Genomic DNA, 12,192 nt, shown 5'->3' on the forward strand with positions numbered 1-12,192 from the left:
TTTGTGGCATACCTAATTTAAAGTGGAATCATATTTAAAACTTAAAGTTATTTGATTTATGTAACTAAAAAGAGTATTAGGTTGAATGTAGTGTAGGGACTATAAATAAATGTGATAAATTAGAATGATAAAATATAACTAAACTACTATGTGAAGAGTTAAAAGGATAACGAGTCATAAATAAAAAGACGAAATAAGTCAAATGATCTCACAACACAAACAAAAAAGTTGATATAATTTTATATTTATGTTATTTATGTATTCGTTTTACCGCTTACGATGCATGAGCTTTATATATTTTATTAAAAAACCACCTAAAATGGATCGAATGTGATAAAATCCTCTTGGTAGAGGGATTATGTCTTGCGATGATGTCCCCTAAATCAGTTTGACAACATGCATCTATCCATCAAAATATCATGAGTGATACTTGGACCATGTTAAAATTCCTTAGTAGAACAAATAAGTCTTATGATGCTCTTCCCTAAGTAGGATTTACAACAATCATCTATGTAACACCCCGATAATAATATGATAATTATTTAAATTAAGTTAATAATATATTTATTAATTTAATTAGATAATTGGATTATTATTATTATTATTTTTGGAATTATTGAATTATTATTATTATTGGAATAATAATTATTGGAAAATATATATATGTGGGAAATAAGAGAAAGAGTCTCATTTGGAAAAGAAAGTTTCCACGTGAAGCAGAGAAGCGATTGTGAAAGAGGAAAAGGGCAAAGAGGCAGAGCAAGAGGAAGAAGGTTGGAGAAGAGAAGAGCTTGGAGCTTGAGATTCGCCGGATTAACTCAGGTAAGGGGGGTTTATCGTCGTTTAATGGGTATTATGGGTTAGCATGTAATGGGTAGTGATAAACCGTGAATTGACCCTAATTGGGAATTGGAATGCTGAAAAATTGTGATGAATAAGTCGTGTTAAATCTGAAATTTAATCGGTAATTGGATGGGTAGTGTTTTCCCGATCGTATAGCTTTTTACGGAATTGGAATCGGAGGTCCGGAAGTCCTCCAACGGCGGAAAATGCGGAGAATTCTGCATTCTGCTTTGTGTTAGCGCAGGAACAGCTTTCTGTCTTGCGTTAACCGGTTAACCCAGGGTGTTAACCGGTTAACACTGTTATGTATTTTGAATAATTACTGTTTTGTCTGCGTTAACCGGTTAACCCAGAGCGTTAACCGGTTAACACTGTTGTGTTTGCTGAGATATTGTTGTTCTGTCTGCGTTAACCGGTTAACCCAGGGCGTTAACCGGTTAACACTGTTGCGTTTTGCCAGAAAGTGTGTTTGTGCTGCGTTAACCGGTTAACCCAGGGCGTTAACCGGTTAACACTGTTAAAAAGTGGAAAAATGGATATTTTAAATGTTATGTGTATATGTGATGGTTGGCCTATATCGGTGAGTGATATAGTAGGGATTATTCCCGCTGTTTTGAGCAGTATAGGTATTAGTAGAGTGTGCTAATACTGTGTTTAATAATTTGACATGATATGATGTATCGATACATGTGTTAATGATGTATGATGGTATGCATAATATTGTGAATGTATATGTTATGCATGTGTTGGTGAATGGACTGTTTTATGGCTTAGAGTGTGAGCATATGTCCATTGTGGATTTTGTTGTGATGTTGCATTGCTAGGTGATTAGCATGCATTATGTGGCCTTTATGGTGGTAGCTAATTCCCATGGTGAGGAATTAGTGATGTTAGTCATTTTGGACTGTTGTTGATGTTTGCATGCTAGGTGAATTAGCGTGCATAGCATGGCCCTTGGGGTGGTAGCTAATTCCCATGGTGAGGAATTAGTGATGTGAGTCACTAGGTCTCAAATGAGTGGGACTAGTGAGCTTGGTAGCCGTACCTGGATTGGTCGGTGAAGTTGAACTATATGTTCACGAATAGTCGGTACCGCATGCATGGAGTCTCATTGCATAATACGTGTATGGCGTATAATATGAATGGATGTATTCCAATATTATACGTGTGTTTGTGTTGATATTGAGTATGAGCATGAGTTGTGTTTGTATTGAGTATGATATTTGAGTTGATGTGCCGTTACTGAATGTGTGATACGATTAGGGTGATTAATGTGTTATTTACTTAACATTACATGAGATTTTATAATGCTTATTATATCGATTGAGGAACTCACCCTTACAACTATTTTTCAGGTAACGAGCAATGAGTTGAGTAGAAGCTAATGCTTGGAGTCTAGTGTAGTCTCCTTAGTGGGTCATGCTCTGATAGATGTAACATCGGGACGGGATGTTTTACCTTGTTGAATAATTTTACATGTAATGTGTTACATGTTTTGAATGATTGATTTGATTTCTATTCGCTGCGTATTGTGCAAATGCTTTATGTTTTGAATTAATAAAAGAGCATGACAGTTATTATGGTGAATGGTGTGAAGTGATTGTGTGACACCCTTAATTGCACCTTTACTCTGATATATATATTTGTTGTTTTAATTAAATATTTGGGGTATTTTAGAAGGGTGTTACATTAGTGGTATCAGAGCATAGTCGGTCGAGTCGAGTCGTAATTATTCTGTTTCCCCTGTACGGGATAGGTGTTGTGTAACCCTATCAGTACTTATTGTTTTAGCTTGTTGGGTTTTCAGAATAGAGATGGCTGGAAGAGGTAGAGACGATGCTGCGATTGCTGAGGCTCTGGGTATGCTAGCTGGAGTACTTGGAGGGAATCCGAATGTTGTGGGAATGGGAGCTGCTCGTCAACTGAGTGAGTTCCAGAAGAACAATCCTCCAATGTTCAAGGGAGCATACGATCCAGATGGTGCTCAGAAGTGGTTGAAGGAGATCGAGAGAATCTTCCGACTGACTGAGTGTGCCGATAACCAGAAGGTCAGGTTCGGTACGCATATGCTGTCAGAAGAAGCAGATGATTGGTGGGTTGCTACCCGCACAGAGTTGGAAGCTGCTGGGAATGCTGAGATCACTTGGGCTGTGTTCAGAGAGAGATTCCTGAGGAAGTATTTTCCAGAGGATGTTAGAGGAAAGAAAGAGATAGAGTTCTTGGAATTGAAACAGGGCAATCGGTCTGTTACTGAGTATGCCGCTAAGTTCACAGAGCTGTCGAAGTATTACACTCCCTATAATGAGGCTGCTGGAGAATTTTCGAAATGTGTGAAGTTTGAGAACGGGTTACGTCCCGAGATCAAGCAGGCTATTGGATATCAGCGGATCAGAGTGTTTTCTGACTTGGTTGACTGTTGCAGGATTTTTGAACAGGATTCCAAAGCCAGAGCAGAGAGCTATCAGCAGAGGGTTGATAGGAAAGGCAAGAATCAGAATGATCGTGGGAAACCGTATGCAGCTGGCAAAGGTTTCCAGAGACAGAGTGGGATGAAGAGGCCTAGTGGGGGAGACTCCAGTGCCCCTGCTAAGTGTTACAGATGTGGTCAGGCGGGACATCGTTTCCACGAGTGTACCAGTGTTGAGAAGAAGTGTTTCAAGTGTGGCAAAGGTGGTCATTTGGCTGCAGAGTGCCGGTTGAAGACTGTAACTTGTTTCAACTGTGGAGAGGTGTGTCATATCAGTCCACAGTGTCCTAAGCCAAAGAAGGAGAACCAGTCGGGAGGCAAGGTCTTTGCTTTATCGGGTTCTGAGACTTTTGCAGATGATCGTTTGATTCGAGGTACGTGTTATATTAATGGCTTTCCTCTTGTAGCTATTATTGACACCGGTGCTACTCATTCCTTTATATCTTTGGATTGTGCGGTGAAACTTAAGTTAGAGATATCTGAGATGCATGGTAGTATGGTGATTGATACTCCTGCGAAGGGTTCAGTGACTACTACTTCAGTTTGTTTAAATTGTCCTTTGAGTATTTTTGGTAGAGACTTTGGGATGGACCTCGTGTGTCTTCCATTAGTGCAGATTGATGTTATCTTGGGTATGAACTGGTTGGTGTTTAACCGAGTTTCTATCAATTGTTTTGATAAGACTGTTATATTTCCTGAGAATGAGGAAGGAAAGAGTTTGTTTCTATCAGCCAGGCAGGTGAATGAGGCAGTGGCAGATGGGGCAGAGTTGTTTATGATGTTAGCAACTTTGGAGGCTAAAGATAAACTGGTGATTTGCGATCTAGCTGTGGTGTGTGATTTTCCTGATGTGTTTCCAGAAGAAGTGAATGAATTGCCGCCAGAGCGTGAAGTTGAGTTCTCGATTGATTTGGTACCTGGTACTAGACCGATATCGATGGCTCCGTACCGTATGTCTGCTGTTGAGTTAACGGAATTGAAGAGTCAGTTGGAAGATCTGTTGGATAAGAAATTTATTCGCCCGAGTGTGTCACCGTGGGGTGCACCAGTGTTATTGGCTAAGAAGAAAGAAGGTACTATGAGGTTGTGTGTGGACTACAGGCAACTGAATAAAGTGACGATCAAGAATCGGTATCCTTTGCCGAGGATTGATGATTTGATGGATCAGTTGGTTGGTGCGAGTGTGTTCAGCAAGATAGATTTGAGATCGGGTTATCATCAGATACGTGTGAAAACTGAGGATATTCAGAAGACTGCTTTCAGAACAAGGTATGGACATTATGAGTATTCTGTAATGCCTTTTGGTGTGACTAATGCGCCTGGAGTATTTATGGAGTATATGAATAGGATTTTCCATCCGTACCTAGATCAGTTTGTTGTGGTGTTTATTGATGACATTTTGGTGTATTCAAAATCTGAAGAAGAGCATGCTGAGCATTTGAGAGTGGTTTTAGGAGTTCTGCGAGAAAAGAAGTTATTTGCTAAACTCTCTAAGTGTGAATTTTGGTTAGAAGAGGTTAGTTTTCTTGGTCATGTGATTTCAAGAGGTGGTGTTGCTGTTGATCCTTCTAAGATAGAAGCGGTATCTAAGTGGGAAGCTCCGAAGTCAGTTTCTGAGATAAGGAGTTTTCTTGGTTTGGCTGGTTATTATAGGAAGTTCATTGAGGGATTTTCTAAGTTGGCGTTACCATTGACGATGTTGACTAGAAAAGGGCAAGCGTTTGTTTGGGACTCAAAATGTGAAGAAGGTTTCCAAGAGTTAAAGAGAAGGTTAACTACTGCTCCTATTCTGATATTACCGAGTCCGTCGGAATCATTTGAGGTTTACTGTGATGCTTCATTGTTGGGTTTGGGTGGTGTGTTGATGCAGAATAAGCAGGTTATAGCTTATGCTTCGAGACAGCTGAGAGTTCATGAGAGGAACTATCCGACGCACGATTTAGAGTTGGCAGCTGTGGTTTTTGTTCTGAAGTTATGGAGGCATTACTTGTACGGGTCAAGATTTGAGGTTTTCAGTGACCATAAAAGTTTAAAGTATTTGTTTGATCAGAAAGAGCTGAATATGAGACAGAGGAGATGGTTAGAGTTTCTGAAGGATTATGACTTTGGTTTGAATTACCATCCGGGTAAAGCAAATGTAGTAGCTGATGCATTGAGTCGGAAATCATTGCATATGTCTATGTTAATGGTTAAGGAATTGGATTTAATTGAGCAGTTTAGAGACTTGAGTTTGGTGTGTGAGAGTACTCACAATAGTGTTAAATTGGGAATGTTGAAGTTAACGAGTAATATTTTGGATGAGATTAGAGAGGGTCAGAAATCCGATGTGCTTTTGGTTGATAAGTTGACTTTAGTGAATCAAGGTCAAGGTGGTGAATTCAGAGTTGATGAGAATGGTGTTTTGAAATTTGGTAATCGGGTGTGTATTCCGGATGTTACCGAACTTAAGAAGAGTATTCTGGAGGAAGGACATCGTAGTGGCCTGAGTATTCATCCTGGAGCTACGAAGATGTACCATGATTTGAAAAGGTTATTTTGGTGGCCGGGAATGAAAAGAGAAATTGCGAGTTTTGTTTATTCTTGTTTGACTTGTCAGAAGTCGAAGATTGAGCATCAGAAGCCGTCTGGGCTAATGCAACCGTTGGCAATTCCAGAATGGAAGTGGGATAGTATCAGTATGGATTTTGTTTCTGGTCTACCGAGGACAAGTAAGAATTTTGAAGCTATTTGGGTGATTGTGGATAGATTGACGAAGTCGGCTCATTTCATTCCGATCAGAATGGATTATCCGTTAGAGAGATTAGCCGAGTTATATATTGAGAAGATTGTAAGTTTGCATGGTATTCCGTCGAGTATTGTTTCGGACAGAGATCCTAGATTTACATCGAGATTCTGGGAAGGTTTGCAGAAGGCTTTGGGAACTAAGCTGAGATTGAGTTCTGCATATCATCCGCAGACTGATGGTCAGACTGAGAGGACGATTCAGTCACTAGAAGATCTTTTGAGAGCTTGTGTTTTGGAAAAGGGAGGTGCTTGGGATTGTTATTTGCCTTTGATTGAGTTTACCTACAACAATAGTTTTCATTCGAGCATTGGTATGGCACCGTTTGAAGCTTTGTATGGTAGGAGATGTCGGACACCTTTATGTTGGTATGAGTCCGGTGAGAGTGTTGTGGTTGGACCGGAGATTGTTCAACAAACTACGGAAAAGATTAGGATGATTCAGGAGAAGATGAGAATTGCTCAGAGTCGTCAGAAGAGTTATCACGACAAGAGGAGGAAGTCACTTGAGTTTCAAGAGGGAGATCATGTGTTTCTTCGTGTTACTCCGATAACTGGGGTTGGTCGAGCTTTGAAGTCGAAGAAGTTGACACCTCGATTTATTGGTCCTTATCAGATTTTGGAGAGGATAGGGGGAGTAGCCTATCGTATCGCTTTACCGCCGTCGCTTGCGAATTTGCATGAGGTTTTTCATGTGTCTCAGTTGAGGAGGTACATTCATGATCCGTCGCATGTAGTCCAAGTAGATGATGTACAGGTGAGAGATAACCTGACTGTTGAAACATCACCTATGAGGATCGAGGATCGAGAGTTGAAGCAGTTGCGGGGTAAAGAGATTGCCTTGGTGAAGGTAGCTTGGGGAGGACCAGCAGGTGGCAATGTGACTTGGGAACTGGAGAGTCAGATGAAGGAGTCTTATCCGGAGTTATTCGCTTGAGGTATGTTTTCGAGGACGAAAACTCTTTTAGTGGGGGAGAGTTGTAACACCCCGATAATAATATGATAATTATTTAAATTAAGTTAATAATATATTTATTAATTTAATTAGATAATTGGATTATTATTATTATTATTTTTGGAATTATTGAATTATTATTATTATTGGAATAATAATTATTGGAAAATATATATATGTGGGAAATAAGAGAAAGAGTCTCATTTGGAAAAGAAAGTTTTCACGTGAAGCAGAGAAGCGATTGTGAAAGAGGAAAAGGGCAAAGAGGCAGAGCAAGAGGAAGAAGGTTGGAGAAGAGAAGAGCTTGGAGCTTGAGATTCGCCGGATTAACTCAGGTAAGGGGGGTTTATTGTCGTTTAATGGGTATTATGGGTTAGCATGTAATGGGTAGTGATAAACCGTGAATTGACCCTAATTGGGAATTGGAATGCTGAAAAATTGTGATGAATAAGTCGTGTTAAATCTGAAATTTAATCGGTAATTGGATGGGTAGTGTTTTCCCGATCGTATAGCTTTTTACGGAATTGGAATCGGAGGTCCGGAAGTCCTCCAACGGCGGAAAATACGGAGAATTCTGCATTCTGCTTTGTGTTAGCGCAGGAACAGCTTTCTGTCTTGCGTTAACCGGTTAACCCAGGGTGTTAACCGGTTAACACTGTTATGTATTTTGAATAATTACTGTTTTGTCTGCGTTAACCGGTTAACCCAGGGCGTTAACCGGTTAACACTGTTGTGTTTGCTGAGATATTGTTGTTCTGTCTGCGTTAACCGGTTAACCCAGGGCGTTAACCGGTTAACACTGTTGCGTTTTGCCAGAAAGTGTGTTTGTGCTGCGTTAACCGGTTAACCCAGGGCGTTAACCGGTTAACACTGTTAAAAAGTGGAAAAATGGATATTTTAAATGTTATGTGTATATGTGATGGTTGGCCTATATCGGTGAGTGATATAGTAGGGATTATTCCCGCTGTTTTGAGCAGTATAGGTATTAGTAGAGTGTGCTAATACTGTGTTTAATAATTTGACATGATATGATGTATCGATACATGTGTTAATGATGTATGATGGTATGCATAATATTGTGAATGTATATGTTATGCATGTGTTGGTGAATGGACTGTTTTATGGCTTAGAGTGTGAGCATATGTCCATTGTGGATTTTGTTGTGATGTTGCATTGCTAGGTGATTAGCATGCATTATGTGGCCTTTATGGTGGTAGCTAATTCCCATGGTGAGGAATTAGTGATGTTAGTCATTTTGGACTGTTGTTGATGTTTGCATGCTAGGTGAATTAGCGTGCATAGCATGGCCCTTGGGGTGGTAGCTAATTCCCATGGTGAGGAATTAGTGATGTGAGTCACTAGGTCTCAAATGAGTGGGACTAGTGAGCTTGGTAGCCGTACCTGGATTGGTCGGTGAAGTTGAACTATATGTTCACGAATAGTCGGTACCGCATGCATGGAGTCTCATTGCATAATATGTGTATGGCGTATAATATGAATGGATGTATTCCAATACTATACGTGTGTTTGTGTTGATATTGAGTATGAGCATGAGTTATGTTTGTATTGAGTATGATATTTGAGTTGATGTGCCGTTACTGAATGTGTGATACGATTAGGGTGATTAATGTGTTATTTACTTAACATTACATGAGATTTTATAATGCTTATTATATCGATTGAGGAACTCACCCTTACAACTATTTTTCAGGTAACGAGTAATGAGTTGAGTAGAAGCTAATGCTTGGAGTCTAGTGTAGTCTCCTTAGTGGGTCATGCTCTGATAGATGTAACATCGGGACGGGATGTTTTACCTTGTTGAATAATTTTACATGTAATGTGTTACATGTTTTGAATGATTGATTTGATTTCTATTCGCTGCGTATTGTGCAAATGCTTTATGTTTTGAATTAATAAAAGAGCATGACAGTTATTATGGTGAATGGTGTGAAGTGATTGTGTGACACCCTTAATTGCACCTTTACTCTGATATATATATTTGTTGTTTTAATTAAATATTTGGGGTATTTTAGAAGGGTGTTACAATCTACGCGCATATTTATCATTAAAAGAAGTAGGACCATGTTAAGATCCTCCTAGTAAAAGGACTAAGTATTGTAAACTACAATATGTGATATCATAGAGATCCTACAATATAAATTGTTTTTTACAACAACAATAAATCTTTTAGAGATCACACTGGTACATTCTCTTTGAAAAAAATATCAACTAGTAAAGAGAATTCTTCTCAAAAGAAATTATAAACCTCATTGTGTTGGCTTCAACACAATAAACACATCTATTTCTTTGTCAATCGGGCATGAACACACCAATTAGAAGTACACAACTCATACATATCTCATGACCTCAAACAAAACTAGCTTTAGGGATTTGGACAGACATGGGGGTTAAGGATATGATCATGATCTCAAACAAAACTAGCCTAGATTTCAAATATGGACCCTGCAACTCGTTACACGAGTCAAATACGCCATTTAGACTGGGATAACTATTTTTAAAGCATATCACCCTTAAGAACCTCATGCTTAGGGGATGTGGATATGAATGAAGAGAAAATAATCCCGGGTCACTCATGGACTAGGTTAAATAAAAATCTATATCGATCAATCTACCATTATCTCAAGATGTATTATTTAGAAGTATAAAATATGAACAAGTTCAACTTATAAATCGACACACTATGAACAACTATTGTAAATACCTTTTAATCTAAATCTTAATTTCACTAAACCTTCAACATGTCTACCGTTGAATGATGTCTCTCTATTTTGAACAAGAACAATAAGTTATATATGCCACATATTATAATAGATCTCTGAAAGTAAAATCATATTTTCAAGTACGGGTCGAGTATGAAACCATCATAATATAATTTTTTTACTATATAATAACCATTGCAAAATATAATTTAAAATATATAATAATAAAATATTTTTGTTGATATAACTAAAATATATAATTGAATGGTATAAGTTATCAATGACAGGTCTATAATTTTTTAATAATGGGGAAGTAAAATAGTTTCTAATATGAACATTTATAAAGAATTAATAAGCATATAATAAATAGTAAGGTATTTAATTTTTAATATAAGACACAATTTGATTCACTTTGCATGTTTAATGTTAAGAGATTGATAAAAAAATTATCAAAAAAAATAATTACTTTAAATTTCAATATATCTTTTTTTTATTTATATAATAAAATATTTTTAATAAAAATAATAATTTGATATAAGGAGACAATTATTTTTTTTTTGTGTGAAAGTAAAATCAAAATTATAAGTCATTTAAAGAGTTAGTTTCTATGTGGAGGATTAGATTCGATATTGTCATATACATATAAAATAGATTATGTTAGCAAACTTTTTTTTGTCAATATAAAATATATGATATAATTAGATCTTATCGTGTTTATATACCGTTCATTTATCTTATATATGTATTTATCTTATCCTAAACCATCAACTAACCCTGAATAATTTGTAATCAATATTTTGGAATTACATCTCTTTTACTATAGATAAATTATTATAATAGCAAATTTAAATATGCAAATTTAGATATATGCGACAAGCATAATTTTGTTATTCCGTAGTTTTATGTACACTTTGGTTCAAGATTTTTTTGTGTCATTCATTATTTCGATTACTTAAATTAAAAATTAATAATTGTATTTGGATAAACGAAGTTAAATATTTGAAGACTTTTAGAACATATAGGTTGTATTTGACGAGTTCTTACTCACTCCTTGGGTGTCTTTTTTCTTGTGACCAACACATATAACATACTTTTTATGAAGAGAAATCTAATTTAGAATATTGATTAGATAGTTCAACACTATTTTTGGGGAACAACTAAACTACATTTTCCTATATAATTCATTTTCTCAATTATAATATTTCAATAAGAAGACGGGAGAATCATACATGTTCAAAATGGGTTTGTTATCTTGTTATAGCATTCTCTTAATGAGTATGATTATGTTGCACTCATGTTTTGCCATAGAGGTTACTTATGATTCAAAAGCTCTAATTATCAATGGAGAAAGACGTCTTATTTTTTCAGGTGCAATCCATTATCCAAGAAGCACTATGGAGATGTGGCCTGACCTTATTCAAAAGGCCAAAGATGGTGGCCTTGATGCCATTGAAACTTATATATTTTGTGATCGTCACGAACCTGTTCAACATGAATATAATTTTTCAGGAAATTTGGATTTTGTCAACTTTTTCAAGCTTATACAAGAAGCTGGACTATATGCCATTATGAGGATTGGTCCTTATGCATGTGCGGAATGGAACTACAGAGGATTCCCATTGTGGCTTCACAATATTCCTGGGATCGAGCTAAGAATAAATAATCAGATTTACAAAAAAGAAATGCAGATTTTTACCACAAAGACCGTGAATGTGGCAAAAGAAGCAAATTTGTTTGCATCACAAGGAGGTCCCATTGTTCTAGCTCAAATTAAGAAGGAATATGGAGATATCATGTGGAATTACAAAGATGTCGGGAAGGAATACGTTAAATGGTGTGCTTGTCGTATATCATTGAAAAAATGTGGATATGACCTATGCGAAACGCGATCGCACGCTCGCAATGATGGATTGAACAGAGTCGCCACCGGACTTTATTTATTCCTAAAAAGGAAAGGGGAAATGTCGATAAAACCCAAGAAAAATAACGACAATGATTATGGTCGTCGCAACCAAATCAGGGTTCGGGAGTCGATTACGCAAGGGGAAGGTATTAGCACCCCTCACGTCCGTTGTACTCAACGGGAACCATTAGGTTAGTTGTGTGCGTTAATGTTAGTTTGAAATGTTAGGCTTTAAGTTATTAAGTGGGAAAGAAAGAAAGGATGAAAGGAGAATATTTTTTGGAATTCTAACGAAGGACTAAACCTAAGTTTTTTATTACTGGGCCTGACAAGATTTACAAATCCTGCTCCTACGTATCTCAACAGAGAAATCAAGGCTTACGTAGGTCTGGGTAGAAAAATGTTTGTCTGTTGGTCGATTTTAGCGAAAGCTACTTTATGTCAAATCGACGAAAACATTGTCGGACTACCCAAAACAGGTGGAAAAACATTGCCTTGCATTATTTTGAAACAAAGTACCTTT

This window comes from Lathyrus oleraceus, chromosome 5, assembly GCF_024323335.1.
Source record: "Lathyrus oleraceus cultivar Zhongwan6 chromosome 5, CAAS_Psat_ZW6_1.0, whole genome shotgun sequence".
In the NCBI taxonomy this organism is placed as follows: Eukaryota; Viridiplantae; Streptophyta; class Magnoliopsida; order Fabales; family Fabaceae; genus Lathyrus; species Lathyrus oleraceus.